This window comes from Stegostoma tigrinum, unplaced genomic scaffold (genome assembly GCF_030684315.1).
Source record: "Stegostoma tigrinum isolate sSteTig4 unplaced genomic scaffold, sSteTig4.hap1 scaffold_67, whole genome shotgun sequence".
NCBI lineage: Eukaryota > Metazoa > Chordata > Chondrichthyes > Orectolobiformes > Stegostomatidae > Stegostoma > Stegostoma tigrinum.
In genome coordinates, this window is record NW_026728611.1 from 491,423 (window position 1) to 508,517 (window position 17,095).

At 47.7% G+C, this 17,095-nt stretch overlaps 1 pseudogene; it reads left to right on the forward strand.

Moving 5' to 3' along the window:
• Positions 1–3,810: 3,810 nt before the first annotated feature.
• On the forward strand, positions 3,811–3,975 carry LOC132209139 (U2 spliceosomal RNA; annotated as a pseudogene).
• Positions 3,976–17,095: the final 13,120 nt, after the last annotated feature.

Below are 17,095 nucleotides of genomic sequence, written 5' to 3' on the forward strand. Positions count from 1 at the left end.
AGGCAGCTTCACGATTGGTGGGAGCAAGGACTACCTGACCTACGCAAGGCAACCCAAAGTCTGCCATGCCTGTGGTAGGTCAGGTCACATGGTGGCCGACTGCAAAGTCACCATCTGATGGAACTGCAAGGAGGATGGACCCCTTGCAAAGGATTGACAAAAGAAAAAATCTGCAACCTTTGTAGGAAAGTGAGCTACATCTGCAGGCCGTGACTGTGGTGGGGGACCACCTACGCCCAGGTCACTAGCAGCGGCAATGCGGGGCAAGCCCCCCCACCCACCCTCCCCTGTAGGAGAGGCAGGCACCAGGCCCATGCAAGGACCTTTGTCCGACTGTGCAGGAGGGACCAGCCCCGCAGGATGGAACCGAGGCCAGCAAAGCGCCCCTGCACGCTCCGCTTTCTCCCCCACTGCCCCCACCCACCCCCTGACAACCCAGAGTCAATGGAGGAGGCTACAGGTGACCCAGGGGAGTGGACAACGGTCCGGAAGCCAAGGAGGAAGGCACGCTGGAGGGCCCCAGTGGTACACAGCGAGCGGTTGGCCATCCTGCAACGGCTTCCAACCCTGCTGGCTATGCCTAGACCAGTCATTCTAGGTGGAGACTTCAACTGCATCATCGATGCAGATGGAAGATCCAGTGTGGGGACAGTGGGTGGGGAGAGTAAATTGGACGCCACGTCCAGATTCCTGCTGGACACGGTGAAGGACACCAAGTTGCTCGACGTCTTCAGCACCCCTGCAGACGGAGCGCAGCGGAGATACACCTGGTCGCAGCCAGATGGGTCTATCTGCTCAAGGATAGACTTCCTGTTTGTTCTCGGTCAGGTCCACTGGCGTCGAGCCGGTGTTCTTCTCTGACCACTGCCTCCTGCTGGCCGACTGTCACTTACAGGACAACCAGCAGACTGGCAAGGGGACGTGGAACATCAACACGACTCTGTTGACCACAGAGTATGTCGAGGAGCTTAAGAGGGTGTATGCAGGTTGGAGAACCGTGAAACCCCTCTTTGAGTCTCCGGGTGACTGGTGGGAGAAGGTGGAGGAGAACATCAAGAGGTTCTTTTGCTCAAGGGTGTTCGGAAGGTGAGAGAAAGGCGGGGAAAGCTGTCGCAACTCCAGAAAAGGACGCAGAACCTGCTCCTTCTGCAGTCAATGGGGGTCGATGTCACGGAGGATGTCCGCAAGGTGAGGGGCCAGCAAGCCTCCCCCTTTGCCACGGAGGCCTCCAGGATAATCTTCCGGTCCAGGGTCCGCACAGTGGAGCAGGACAAGATGTGCTCGGGTTTCTTCTTTCAGGAGGTGCACAAAGAGCTCTGTGCTCAGCCGGCTGAAGGAGAACGACGGCTCGGTGACGTCGTCTCAGCCTGACATTTTGAGGATTAGCAGATCCTTCTATGCCAGACTGTATGATGCGAAGCCCACGGCCAGCATGACCTCCGAGTTGCTCCTGTCGTCTATCACGGAGGTCTTAGGCGGCGGCACGAGGGAGTGGCTGGACCGGCAGATATCCCTGGACGAGCTGACTACAGCCCTCATGTCCTTTGAGAGGAATAAGATTCCTGGGAGCGATGGCTTACCGGTCGAGCTGTATTCCGCTCTGTGGGACCTGGTCGGCCAGAACCTGCTTGAGGTGTACGATCGTGCGCTTCAGAGAGGGGAAATGTGCAAGTCCATGAGGAAGGGCATCATCACCGTCATTTACAAGAGGAAGGGAGAGAGGGAAGAAATTACGCATTGGCGTCCCATTTCACTATTGAACATGGACTACAAAATCCTGGCTAAGGTCACAGCCAACCGGGTCAGGACTGTCCGGGAGTTGCTGAATCACCCTGACAAAAACTGTGCTGTGCCGGGCAGGAAGATCGCTGAGAGTTTCGCGTTCATCAGTATGATCGCCTACGTGCAGGACAGGCGGGTGGACACCTGCCTCGTCAGCCTGGACCAGGAGAAGGCCTTCAACAGGGTCTCTCCAAATTGGGGTTCGGGGAGGGCATCAGTAATTGGATCTGGCTGCTCTACACCAACATCGTTAGCACAGTCTCGATCAATGGGTGGGAATCGGACAGTTCTCCCGTCAGATCTGGAGTCAAGCAGGGGTGCCCGCTCTCTCCTGCCTTGTTCGTGTGCTGTGTGGAGCCCTTCGCCGCATCCATCAGGAAGGACGTGAGCCTGAAGGGCGTGACTATCCCAGGCAGCGGAGGCCTTCAGGTCAAGACCTCCTGCACATGGAACATGTCGCCGTCTTCTGCACCGATCGTCAGTCGGTGAGTGTGCGTAGACGTCGGTGAGTAGACATCTGCGGCCCAAGCCAATAGGGGTAAGAACGAGGACATATTCTTCGGGAACTGGGACAACCGCTCCTTCATCCCCTTCACCGTCAGCACAGACTACCTGAAGGTGCTGGGTGTTTGGTTTGTTGGAGCTGGGACATGCACTCAGAATTGGGAGGAGCATATCACCAAACTGAAGCAGAAGCTGGGCACGTGGACGTTCTGGTCCCTCTCCATCACGGGTAAGAACCTGGTTGTCAGGTGCGAGGGGCTTTCGGTACTGTTGTATGTGGCGCAGCCCTGGCGTATTTCCTGGATCTGCGCCGCTGTGGTCACCCGGGCCATCTTCCACTTCATTTGGGGGTGGAGGATGGACCGGGTCCGCAGGGACACCATGTACAAAGACCTGTAAAATGGGGAGAAAGTATGTACCGAACTCCAGCCTCGCCCTGACGGCTACCTTTGTGTGCGGCTGCATCAAGCTGTGCGTAGATCCTCAGTACGCAAACACCAAGTGTCACTACTGACTGAGGTTCTGCCTGTCCCCTGTGTTGTGAAGGATGGGCCTGGCCTCATTGCCGCAGAACGCTCCGAGTAGTTGGACCGTCCTGTACCACCTGTCGTTTGTGGAGAAATTTTTGAAAGGAAACACCTTCGACCACAAGGCCATCTGGCAGTGGTCAGCACGTAGTATCCTCGAGACGCTTTGGGAAAAACAGAGGGTGGATCGCGTCCTGTTGTATCCCTGTGCAGACTGCCAAAGTTATTTGGCAGAATGCCTCATCGCCAGAACTTTCAAACGAGCACAAAGACATTGCTTGGCTGGTAGTGACAGGGGCTCTGCCAGTGAGATCCTTCATGCACGCCCCGAATCTCTGTGCCACTGCACGCTGCCCTCGAGGCGGCTGCATGAGGGGGAACGAGACTGTCTATCACCTCCTTCTGGACAGTGCCTATGCACAGGAGGTCTGGAGGGGGATGCAGTGGTCTTTGTTGAGGTTCATCCCGAGTAGATCCGTGACGCGGGAGTCCATGCTCTATGGGCTGTTTCCCGGGATGCACACCGAGACCAACATCAACTGTGCCTGGAGGACCAACAATGCGGTGAAAGACGCTCTTTGATCTGCCTGCAACTTGCTGGTCTGTCAGCTGAAAGAACTGACCCCGACCGAATGTTACAGACTGGCGCACTCCAAGATCCAGGACTATGTGCTGAGTGACGCGCTAAAGCTTGGGGCAGCCGCCGCCAAGGCGCGGTGGGGAAAGACCACCGTATGAAACGCCTCATCCAGAATAGAAAAAAAGGGCCCTATCTGGTAACTGGGCCCAGCTGGCGCCTTCCCCAACTGGTCAGGGGGCCAACAGAGACTGTGCGGGGTGAAGACTGCCGGTGTATTTTCTTTGCTTTGTTTTTTTTCTTCAATGTTTTGTTTTTTTTCCCTTTAGTTGGTGTACGTACGCCCTGGGTAACCCAGAGCAGCTTGCATGACTGGGTAGGTGTATGAATGTGTTTTTTTGTACATCTTATGAATAAAGTATATTTTTTCAAATTAAAAAAAAATGTTCTTATCAGCTTTTAATATCTGATATGTTCTTTACTTAAGGACCCTATATTAAACCGATTTTTTGGAACAGCAGCTTGCTCTGTCCTCTCCATGCATCATCCTGGTATTGCAGTGTTCCTCGGAATGGTGCAGTCTCGTTAAACCAATTTTAAAAACAGCCTTATCAAAAACTGAAGAAGGGTGTCTAGGCCTGAGGCATCGGACTTCCTGCTCCTTTGCTGTTTGGCCTGCTGTGTTCATCCAGCTCTGGACCTTGTAATCTCCAGCAGATCAGCACTCTGGAACCATAACAGCCCTTAGCCCAACAAGTCCACATCAAACCTCAGAGTATCCCAGCCAGACCTACACCCCACCTAATCAAACTCTCCCTTAACACAACAGGCAATTTAACATGGCTAATCTACCTAGCCTGCACATCTTTGGACTGTGAGAGCACTCTGAGGAAACCCACACAGACACAGAGAGAATGTGCAAACTCCACACAGGCAGTCACCTAAGGCTGGAATCAAACACGTGTCCTGGTGCTGTGAGGCCGCAGTGCTAAATACTGAGCCACCATGCCGCCAAAGTGCTTTCTCTCAACACTCTCACCCAACTTTCTCCAAATATGCTTTTTCCAAGGTAACCGTTCATCTCTCCTTTTCTGCATGCTCAGCACTTGTTCTAATGTTCGTGCCTCATCTGTGGTGCATGTCGCATCTTCCCACCAACACCATCCCTGAATACTCACACATGGCAACAGAAGTAAAAGAAAATTGCCTGCCAATACTACCTCATTACAAATAGCATTTCAGAAAAAAAAAACAAAAGATGAAGCGATCGAAGTATTCACTAGTTTTGACTTTGATGGTGACGACTTGGGATGTATTGAACGAGAGATTTTGGAAACACTGTGAGCTAGGAAAAGATATGGCATATACACTGCACGTTTTTCATTTGAGTGCAACAGCAACCAATCAAATATGTGCTTTATTTTTCTCAAGTCAAGGCCTGTGAGTTTAATCAGATTACCAATTCACTAACATGGGATACAACTGCAAATGACCAAGCCAATTCTCACATTAGCCAGACCAGGAGATAGAACATAGAACATAGAACATAGAACAGTACAGCACAGAACAGGCCCTTCAGCCCACAATGTTGTGCCGACCATTGATCCTCATGTATGCACCCTCAAATTTCTGTGACCATATGCATGTCCAGCAGTCTCTTAAATGACCCCAATGACCTTGCTTCCACAACTGCTGCTGGCAACGCATTCCATGCTCTCACAACTCTCTGTGTAAAGAACCCACCTCTGACATCCCCTCTATACTTTCCACCAACCAGCTTAAAACTATGACCCCTCGTGCTAGCCATTTCTGCACTGGGAAATAGTCTCTGTCTATCAACTCTATCTATGCCTCTCATTATCTTGTATACCTCAATTAGGTCCCCTCTCCTCCTCCTTTTCTCCAATGAAAAGAGACCGAGCTCAGTCAACCTCTCTTCATAAGATAAGCCCTCCAGTCCAGGCAGAATCCTGGTAAACCTCCTCTGAACCCTCTCCAAAGCATCCACATCTTTCCTATAATAGGGCGCCCAGAACTGGACGCAGTATTCCAAGTGCGGTCTAACCAAAGTTTTATAGAGCTGCAACAAGATCTCACGACTCTTAAACTCAATCCCCCTGTTCATGAAAGCCAAAACACCATATGCTTTCTTAACAACCCTGTCCACTTGGGTGGCCATTTTAAGGGATCTATGTATCTGCACACCAAGATCCCTCTGTTCCTCCACGCTGCCAAGAATCCTATCCTTTCAAATTTGACCTTCCAAAATGCATCACCTCGCATTTATCCAGGTTGAACTCCATCTGCCACCTCTCAGCCCATCTCTGCATCCTGTCAATGTCCCGCTGCAGCCTACAACAGCCCTCTATACTGTCAACGACACCTCCGACCTTTGTGTCGTCTGCAAACTTGCTGACCCATCCTTCAATCCCCTCATCCAAGTCATTAATAAAAATTACAAACAGTAGAGGCTCAAGGACAGAGCCCTGTGGAACCCCACTCACCACTGACTTCCAGGCAGAATATTTTCCTTCTACTACCACTCGCTGTCTTCTGTTGGCCAGCCAATTCTGTATCCAAGCAGCTAAGTTCCCCTGTATCCCATTACTCCTGACCTTCTGAATGAGCCTACCATGGGGAACCTTATCAAATGCCTTACTGCAGTCCATATACACCACATCCACAGCTCGACCCTCATCAATTTTTCTAGTCACATCCTCAAAAAACTCGATAACGTTTGTGAGGCATGACCTACCCCTCACAAAGCCGTGTTGACTGTATTTGATCAAGCCATGCTCTTCCAGATGGTCATAAATCTTATCCCTCAGAATCCTTTCTAACACCTTGCAGACGACAGACGTGAGACTTACTGGTCTATAATTGCCGGGGATTTCCCTATTTCCTTTCTTGAAGAGAGGAATTACATTTGCCTCTCTCCAGTCCTCAGGTACGACTCCAGTGGAGAGCGAGGATGCAAAGATCTTCGCAAGTGGCGAAGCAATTGCATTTCTCGCTTCCCAAAGCAGCCGAGGACAAATCTGGTCCGGGCCTGGCGACTTGTCAATCTTAATGTTTGACAAAATTTTCAGCACATCAGCTTCTTCTATCTCTATCCATTCCAGCATGCACACCTGCTCTTCAAAGGTTTCATTCACTACAAAGTTCGTTTCTTTCGTAAAGACAGAAGCAAAAAACTCATTTAGGGCTTCCCCTACCTCCTCAGACTCCACACACAAGTTCCCTATGCTATCCCTGATCGGCCCTACTCTTTCTTTGATCATTCTCTTATTCCTCACGTAAGTGTAAAATGCCTTTGTGTTTTCCCGGATTCCTTCCGCCAAGCCTTTCTTGTGCCCCCTCCTGGCTCTCCTCAGACCATTTTTGAGCTCCTTCCTTGCCTGCATGTAATCCTCTCTAGCTGAACTTGACCCTAGCTTCCTCCACCTTATGTAAGCTACCTTCTTCCTTTTCACAAGAAGCTCCACCGCTCTCGTCATCCAAGGTTCCTTTATCTTACCCCTTCTTGCCTGTCTCAGAGGGACATATTTACTCATCACTCCCAACAACTGTTCCTTAAACAGTCTCCACATGTCTATAGTTCCCTTACCATGGAACAACTGCTCCCAGTCCATGCTTCCTAACTCATGAGATATTTGCAAATGTAGCAAAATGAGCCAGAAGTTAGATAAAAATGCTACATCAAGATGCAGAATTGCCTGTCTGCAAAGTACATGCTTTCTGAAAGAACTCTACAAGCTTTTCAGCACCTGAGACGTGTTCTGCCACAATATCTCTGCCTTTCTCTGGCATTTTTGCACTTTGATGTCTCAACTAGAACTTAATGTTTCACAGTGCTCCTGTCTTGCCTGGTTGTTTATCACAGGCATAAGCCAGGCAGCTTAGCACTGTTATTACCAGCAGTCAGTCAAGGGTTTGTCAGCAGCTGTGGCAACACACATATGTTTCGACCAAATAGTCGCGTCGCAAAGTCTCAGGGAAACAGTTCTCAGTCAGGGCAAGGGAGACAGGATTAAGTCAGGAGATCCTGACACAGCATGTCCAAGAAATTACTCAATATCAGCCATGTGGGGCAAGCACGATCAGAGGATCTGTATCACTTTCGTACAGAGAGGTGGCCACACTCACTACTAATTACATTCTCAAAATGCTCCAGGAGATTGGTTGAGCCTGAATTATGATCATCAATCCAAGCTGACCCTCTCCATTCTTGTCATTGGGGGTCAGTTTGATGAAATTCTCAAAGGTGTTCAGGAGATTGGGAGTTTCATAGCTCCCTGAAATAGCAACACAAGTGGATAAGACGGTGAAGAATTTCACTTTCACGGTCCACAGCATCAGGATTTGGTCAGCTTTGATATCTGGCTCATAAGTGAGATGAGGCTTTTTTTTCAAACATGGCAGAGCATGCATTGTTCCTACGAGAACAACTGTGGTTATTCATGCTCTTTTTTTTGTTTCAACCATGAAATGGCCACAACTTGATCAAAAGTGAAAGTAGCCATCAACCAGTTTGAACTGTCGGTTGTCAAATAAATTAAGACAGAGATAAATGTATTTGTGGGAGATTTTTAAAAAAATTTTTTTAAAAAAAATCATTCATGGGATCTTGATATTACTGGATAAGAATGGCAGTTTCCTTCCCTAAAGGACATAGGTTTTTCCAACAATGACAATGGATTCATGGTCATCATTAGATTCTTATTTCCAGATTTTTTTTTAAAACTCAAATTCCACCATCTGGAATGGTGGGATTCAAACCTAGGTCCCCAGACCATTATCTCGGTCTCTGTAGAGTAAAGTACAGCAGACTAAATAGAAAATAAACCAAGACATTGTATGATATCTAGTGCATACGTATTCATCATGAAATCCATCACTGCCATGGACAACAGGTAAAGATCTGAAGAGACTACATTCCCCGCCCCCCGCGAACAGAGTCACAATGGACACCAGGTTTCATAGCCGATTGGGAAAATGCAATCGGGGATATAGTACTGGACTCCTCCCAATCTTTTGTTTAGACTTAAAACTTTCATTTTGTGGGCAAAAATCAAAAGGAAACATTACGATTGTTTACAAATCAACAAATACCTATTAAAAGTCGAAACGTGTCTGTGGAGAGCAATAGGATCCGTAATTGTAAAAGGTGTGCAGACATAACTAATAAATAAAGGGCCATCAAGATCATCATAGGATTCCTACAGTGTGGAAGATGGCCATTCAGTCCATACAAATCCTCCAAAGAGCATCCCATCCAGTCTCACACCCTACTCTGTCCTTGCATTTTGCACACAAGACACTAAGGGGAATTTAGCATCGTCAATCGACCTAATTTGCACATTTATGGACTGTGGGAGGAAACCAGCGCAGACAGGGTCTGGGTAAGACACTTTTCATAGGTTCAGTGTGGACTTGATGGGCCAAGTCATCTGCTTCCACACTGGAGGGATTCTACGATCTCCAGAAACAAGCCCAAAAATACCTGGTTTGGAGACAGCTAACAGCAGAATTTAAAAAAAGTTACTCAAATTTGCTGCTAGTTAACCAGTCCTGATGAACCAGGAAATCCCTTTTCACACACTGTGCTGGTGGATAGTCTTTAGTCAGTGTGAATGTGTCGTGACGTGACTATTTCCAAGCTCCACCTGACAAATATACAACTGTTATTAACATTTCATTCACAACATCAGCACCTTTAATTGAGCAGAGATTAGTAACATCAGTACAAACAGCCAAAAACTATAGTTCATTTGATCGTGAGCGTGATAGCAAAATCCTTCAACTGTGGTTCTTTGTGACAGTTTGGATGACTGAGTGAATGCTTTCCCACACTCAGAGCTCACGAATGGTCTCTCCCCAGAGTGAAATCGCTGGTGTGTCAGAGGGGAATTCGAGTCAGAAAAACTTTCCCACACACAGAACAGGCCAATTGGTCTCTCTCCAGTGTGAATTTGCTGGTGTATCAGTAGGTGAGTTGTCTGAGTGAATGCTTTCGCACATTCCAAGCAAGTGAATGGTTTCTCTCCAGTGTGAACTCCCTGGTGTTTAAACAGGTTAGATGACTGAGTGATTCCCATACCACAATCAGAGCGGGTGAATGGTTTCTCTCCAGTGTGACTCTGGTGGTCAGTTTCCAGCTGGGATGGATGAAGAAATTCCTTCTTGCAATCTGCCCATTTCCACAGTGTCTCCCAAGTGTCACTGCGATGGTGTTAGAACATTTCAGATGAATCTTCAGACTCTTTTACACACAAACCATTTGCATTTGTCCAAAGTGTGAGTGCTGCTTTCTCCTTCAACGTTCAAAATCCTGAGATAATTGGGTTGTGAACTAAATAGGGAGACAGATCGAAGATGGAGAGAGAAGATATGTGGAGAGGAGACGGACAAGTCAAAGATGCCAGCATGGAGCAGGTAAAGGTGAGTATAGGTGGGGAGGTAGTGAGGTGATAGGTCAGTTTAGGGAGGACAGATAGGTCAGGGGGGTGGGATGAGGTTAGTAGGCAGTAAATGGGGGTGCAGCTTGAGGTGGGAGGAGGGGATAGGAGAAAGGAAGAACAGGTTAGACAGGCAGGGACAACCTGGGCAAGTTTTGGGATGCAGTTGGGGGAGGGAAGATTTTGAAGCTTGTGAAATCCACATTGACACCATTGGGCTGCAGGGTTGCCAGGCAGAATACGAGTTGCTGTTTCTGCAACCCTTGGGTGGCATCGTTGTGGCACTGCAGGTGGCCCAGGATGGGCATTTCGTCTGAGGAATGGGACGGGGAGTTGAAATGGTTCACGACTGGGAGGTGCAGTTGTTTATTGTGAACCGAGTGTAGGTGTTCTGCAAAGCAGTCCCCAAGCCTCCGCTTGGTTTCCCCAATGTAGAGGAGGCCACAACGGGTACAGGGGATGCGGTATACCACATTAGCAGATGTGCAGGTGAACATCTGCTTGATGTAGAAAGTTTTCTTAGGGCCTGGGATGGGGGTGAGGGAGGTGGTGTGGGGGCAAGTGTAGCACTTTCTGCGGTTGCAGGGAAGAGTGCCAGGTGTGGTGGGGCTGGAGGGGAGTGTGGAGCCACAGGAGTCACGGAGAGAGTGGTCCCTCCGGAAAACAGGCAAGGGTGGGGAGGGGAAAATGTCTTTGGTGTTGGGGTCGGATTCCTGATTGCGGAAATGTCAGAGGATGATGCGTTGGATCCGTTGATTGGTGGGGTGGTACATGAGGATGAGGGAGATTCTTTTTCGGTTGTTATTGCAGGGACGGTGCGCGAGGGAGGAGTTGTGGAAAAATACGGGAGACACGGTCAAGGGCATTCTCGATCACTGCTGGGGGGAGGGGGGCAGCGTTGCGGTCCTTGAAAAGGAAGGACATCAGATGTACGGGAGTGGAATCCTGGGAGCAGATTCGGCAGAAGTGAATGAATTGGGAATAGTAGATGGCATTTTTTTAGGGCGGTGGGTGGGAGGAGGTGTATTCTAGGTAGCTGAGAGAGTCGGTGGGCATGAAATGGATATTGGTTTCCAGACGGTTGCCCAAGATGGAAACAGAGGTCCAGGAAGGTGAGAAAGGTGTTAAGAGATGCCCAGGTGAGCTTAACGTTGGGGTGGTAGGTGTTGGTGAAGTGGATGAACTGTTCGAGCTCCTCATGGGAGTACAAGGCAGCGCCAATACAGTCATCCATGTACCGGAAGAAGAGGTGGGGTTCAGGGCCAGTGTATGTACGGAAGAGGGATTGTTCCGACAAAGAGGCAGGCATAGCTTGGGCCCATGCGGATACCCATGGCCACCCTTTTTGTCTGTAGGAGGTGGGAGGAGTTGATAGAGAAATTGTTGAGGGTGAGGATGAGTTCACCTAAGCGCATAAGGGGGTCAGTGGAGGGGAACTAGTCAGACCTGCAGGACAGGAAATAGTATAGGGCTTTTAGGCCATCTGTGTGGGGAATGCAGGTGCTAATGTGCTGTACTGCATCTGCTGTACCCGTTGTGGCCTCCTCTACATCAGGGAAACCAAGCAGAGGCTTAGGGATCACTTTACAGAATATCTACGCTCAGTTCGCAATAAACAACTGCTCATCCCCGCCTCCCTAACATGTTCTTCCTCTCACCTATCCCCTCCTCCCGAGACTGACCTATCCCCACCTACATTCACCTTTACCTGCTCCATCCCCACCTCTTTAACTTGTCTGTCTCCTCTCCACCTGTCTCCCTGTTTATTTCAGTATCCCCTGCCCCTTCCCCATTTCTGAAGGGTCTAGGCCCGAAAATGCCAGCTTTCCTGCCCCTCTGATGCTGCCTGTCCTGCTGTGTTCCTCCAGCCCCACACCTTGTTCTCTCACTTTCAGCCAGAGGCGGCCGCGCACGCGCCCAGCTTCACCTCGGCCCTTTTAAAGTTTCAAAGCTGCCGCACATACGCCCCGCGGATCATTGCCCCCAATAAAGATGGTGACGGTCACACGGGCCTATCGCCATCTGAGGCATTGATTTGTTTTCTGCAAACATGAGTCTGGGAGTTTTAAATGTGTGTGATTTCCAACGTGCACTAAGTCTTTGTACAACTTCCAAACCCATACGAATATCACTTCCCTCCCGCTTTCTGCCGATTTGCTTTCTTTACCGTGTCCTGCTCTTACCTCAATTGCACAAATCTTGGACTCAGCGAAGGATCTAGGCCCAAAACGTCAGCTTTCCTGCTCCTCTGATGCTGCTTGACCTGCTGTGTTCATCCAGCTCTACACCATGTTATCTCGGATTCTCCAGCATCTGCGGTTCAAATTATCTGAGCAACTCTGCGCTGCTCTCGTGAATGATCATGTGGTTTTCACCGATCCCGCCCCCCTCCTCATTCTGATTGGTTAGAATGGCAGCGACATCCACCGGTCATGCACGGCAGCCCTATTGGCCCCTCGCTGACATCAATCACCCAGATGCCCTTGTGATCTGGAGCATGCGCAGTGCTTCATGTTGTCATTGTGAGAAGCTAATGATGGTCATCACAATGTTGCATTTTGAGACAAATGAGACTGAGAACTGGATGAGAAAGATTGTTACATTAGCGATCCTGGGGTTTTAATAAGTCGCTCTGAGGAAGGGGCACTGCACCCGAAACGTTAACTCTGTCTTTTTACCTTCACAGATGCTGCCAGACCTGCTGAGCTTTTCCAGCAACTTTGTTTTTGTTCCTGATTTATAACATCCCAGTTCTTTTGTTTTTTTTTAATAAGTCGCGATTGAAAAGGCTTCCTGCAGCTCAAAGCTAAAGATAGCTCTTGATACCGCTCTGGCAGCGAATAGAGAAATAGCAGTGAAGTAAGAGTGATAAATACAGGTATAGCAGTCCTCAGGTAAGATGTAAAGAGAATAATTATGAATATGAAGAACACCACGTGGTTAAGTGAGGTGAGTGTTGTTCATATGAACTGTGATTGGGCAGAGAGGGAGGTTAATCAAAAAAGAACAAGCAGAAAAGAGATTCTCAAGAAAGGTCTGTGTAATGGAAAGCAACGAGAATCAGAAGATAAAAGTCCATGACAGAAGAAAAAGTTTGAAGACCGAGGCTGCAAAAACTCCAATAAGTTGTATCACTGCTCTACTGCCTAGTTATTGGCATAAGCAGTATAATCCACATTCAACTGTAAATAGAGATAATAAAATGTGAGGCTGGATGAACACAGCAGGCCAAGCAGCATCTCAGGAGCACAAAAGCTGACGTTTCGGGCCTAGACCCTTCATCAGAGAGGGGGATGGGTAGAGGGAACTGGAATAAATAGGGAGAGAGGGGGAGGCGGACCGAAGATGGAGAGTAAAGAAGATAGGTGGAGAGAGTATAGGTGGGGAGGTAGGGAGGGGATAGGTCAGTCCAGGGAAGACGGACAAGTCAAGGAGGTGGGATGAGGTTAGTAGGTAGATGGGGGTGCGGCTTGGGGTGGGAGGAAGGGATGGGTGAGAGGAAGAACCGGTTAGGGAGGCAGAGACAGGTTGGACTGGTTTTGGGATGCAGTGGGTGGGGGGGAAGAGCTGGGCTGGTTGTGTGGTGCAGTGGGGGGAGGGGACGAACTGGGCTGGTTTTGGGATGCGGTGGGGGAACGGCAGATTTTGAAGCTGGTGAAGTCCACATTGATATCATTGGGTTGCTGGGTTCCCAGGCGGAATATGAGTTGCTGTTCCTGCAACCTTCGGGTGGCATCATTGTGGCACTGCAGGAGGCCCATGATGGACATGTCATCTAAAGAATGGGAGGGGGAGTGGAAATGGTTTGCAACTGGGAGGTGCAGTTGTTTGTTGCGAACTGAACGGAGGTGTTCTGCAAAGCGGTCTCCAAGCCTCCGCTTGGTTTCCCCAATGTAGAGTAGGCCACACTTGGTACAGTGGACCTGGAAATAGCTGTCTGAGTTTGTCACTGTAGTTTACTTCATAACAGATAAACTCCACACTTTGTCTCAATAAAGCCGACAGTTGGTTCACAAATTAGTTCTGCTGCCAAGTCTGTTCCTGTTTGAAAAGGGGTATAGATCACATTTAAATAGAAAATGCTAAATATCAATCCAGGCTGGCAGCCAAACTCCACTCCCTCACCACTGACTCCATCCCTGCCCCTGGTAACTGGCTGGTAACACACTGCTCACAGTCATGGTGCAATATTTCAACCCAAGGTGAGCTTCCAACCACATTACTCACACCCCGCCCATTATCACAAAGGCCACATACAATTTCAACCTCAACAGCATCTCAGTTCATTTGCTGCTGAAACTCTCATCCATTCCTTTGTTACCTCTCGACTTAACTCCCCAAACACACTCCTGGCCGGCTTCTTAATACTACTTCCCTGAAATCTTGAGATGATCCAAAAATCTGCTGCCCATGTGTTTACTCTCACCCATTTCAGCATCTTCGAGTTTTGCCATCCTGTGCTCATTAACATACACATTTTCTGGGTGGCAAAGCACCAAGGTATTGAAATTCATATCCTTATTTAGAAATTTTGTCATTATATCTCCTTCGTTTGATAGTCCCCCCAGCTGCAAAACCCTCTGAGGTATATCTGAAGAAGGGTTACTGGTCATAAAACAATAATGCTGCTCTTTCTCCATAAGCACTGCCAGATAAGCTGAGTTTTTCATCAATTTCTGCTTGTGTTACTACTTTCAAGCATCTACTGTTCTTTTGGTTTTTCCTTCAAGACATTTGTTCTCCCTGACTTCCAACCGCCAGTAGATTTCTGGTTTTAACTCTCCCACCTTTTTCATGTTTTCAGCTTCCAAGGCCATAAGCTCTTGAATTTATTCCCTAAACATCCCTGGATTCAAAGCCCTTTGTTTGTTCAGGATATTCCTTGAAACCTACTTCTTTGGCCAGTTTTGGGTCACTTGTCCTAATAAGTGCCTGGTATCAAATATTGTTTTATGACAACCTTATGTAATATGTCAGATCATTGAATTGAATCAAAAATGTGAAAACATTTAAATTGTCCTTTTGGAAAACATCACTAATTCTTCATGATCATTTGGTAACTCCTTACCTAATATCATTGCAAGTGCGACTTCACCACACGACCTGCACTGGTTCAGAAAGGTCAAACATCAAATTATCCAGATGTAACTGAGGATTGGCAATAGTTACTGATACCTTTGGAGAGTGATCCAAAGTTCATGTATCAGGATATGGTGAATGAATGACATGGTACAGAACTCGTTGGATAACATCTCAGAAACAGAACAGCGACATCTTTCTTCTGACTCGAGAGGGTCTAACTTTTTAATGGAAAAATGTTCAGGTTCATTTATAGTTCTTCACGAAGAATGAATTGTTGATCTTATTCGGCTGCATGTGTACAAATAATTTCTTTAGATGTGAGGTCAAAGAAATTCAAAACTATTCCCCATCCTCCCACAGACTTTGTCTCACTGTTAAGGTGTCTACTCATGGACCTAGGGGATCCAGGTATATGATTATTTGAAGTTTACATCACATTTAGACAGTCGTTAAACATGCTTTTGGCACGCCAGCCTTCATTGCTCGATCGTTTCAGTTTAGGAGTTGGGAAGTCATATTGAGGTTGCACAGGATGTTGATGAGACCTCTTCTGGAATACAGTGCGCGGTTTCTGTCGCACAATTACAGGAGGCATATTATGAAGCTGGCGAGTGTTAAGAAGAGGTTTACCAGGATATTGCCTGGTATGGAAGGTTTGATTTATAAAGAAAGGTTGGATAGACTTTGACTTTTCTCGCTGGTGCTTAAGAGGTTGAGAGGCGGCCTGTTAGAAGTTCATAAAATAATGAGACATGTAGATAATATGAATTATGGTCATCATTTCCCAAGGGTGGGAGATTTCAAGACTGGGGGATGTTTTTAAGTTGCGAGGAGATTATGTAATAAAAAAAGATATGTGAGGCAGAATTTTGCAATGACTGTGAATAAAACAATGGCAAGTTCCAGCAGAGAAACAGGTGGCAAAGAAACAGGTGATAGTGAAGCAGGCATGTGAGGGCTAATGTGTTTCGTTTGCCAGTGACATTCACTGCTTCACAAAGGGGAGAACATTGAAGTGCAGCAGTGACGGTGATTATTTTATTGGATATTCACCTTGCAAATGGTTTTTCTGCCAGTATCCCTGATTACATCACAATCTACGGGATGAAAGCTGCAGCAAGACATGTGGAGCCAGTGGTGTCATTGATACTGCGTCGGAATTTGGATTGGAATATTGTATCCTGTCTCACTCGAGTAAAGTTGACAGCTTTTCTACCCTTGCAAATTGACAGAATCTCCCGAAGAGGAATGTCTGCCCAACGCTGTTCTTGTCAGGTTCCCAGCAGCTGAAGTGAATGGATCGCTGGGTATTGGAAATTGAAAATTGAAATTGAAAGGTAAATGAGTAACATGAGTGTGGGGCTACTTCAGCTCACAGTCTATTTCATATCCCAGCTCATGGCAATGGTGCCCATTGTCAGGAGAAACTGCTTATGTTCCACATAAAGCTGCCTTTTGTTGGGAAACCTTGTGTACAGCGGGATAAGCAGGTAGAACAGTGTGTGTATAATATCACAAAGACTGACTTTGAGCCACACATAAAACAGTAAAGTTAACAAGTAAAGTTGTGAGCTTGTTTTCATTTAGACTTTTCGTCACCATGCGAAGTAACGTCATGGGTGAGACTTCCGATGAAGTGATGTTGTCCTCCTCCACTTGGAATTTATACTGCCTGGTCCGTTCCGGCGACTTCTGTCATTGTGCATTCTCTTCTGTATGGGTAACATATGGGGTCCAATTCTATATGTTTGCTGACTGCATTATGGATTGAGAACCATGCCTCTAGGAATTCCCATGTGTGTCTGTGTTTGGTTTGCACTACTATGGTTATGTTGTCCCAGTTAAACTGATGGCCTTCATTATCCGGGTGTACTGATATTAGGGAAAGTTTGTCATGTCATTTTGCTGCCAGCTGATGTTCATGTACACTGATGGCTAGTTTCCTTCCTGTCTGTCTGATATAATGTTCGTGGTAATCGTTGCGCGGTATTTTGTAAACAATGTCAGTTCTGCATGTCGTGGGTATGGTGTCTTTAATCCTTGAGAATGTTTGTCGTAGCATGGCTTTGGGCTTGTGTGCTACCGTAACTCCTAGTGCTCATAGGAGTTGTCAGTCAGTTCTGATATGTTCTTGATGTATGGCAGTGTGTCCAGTGTGTTAGGGC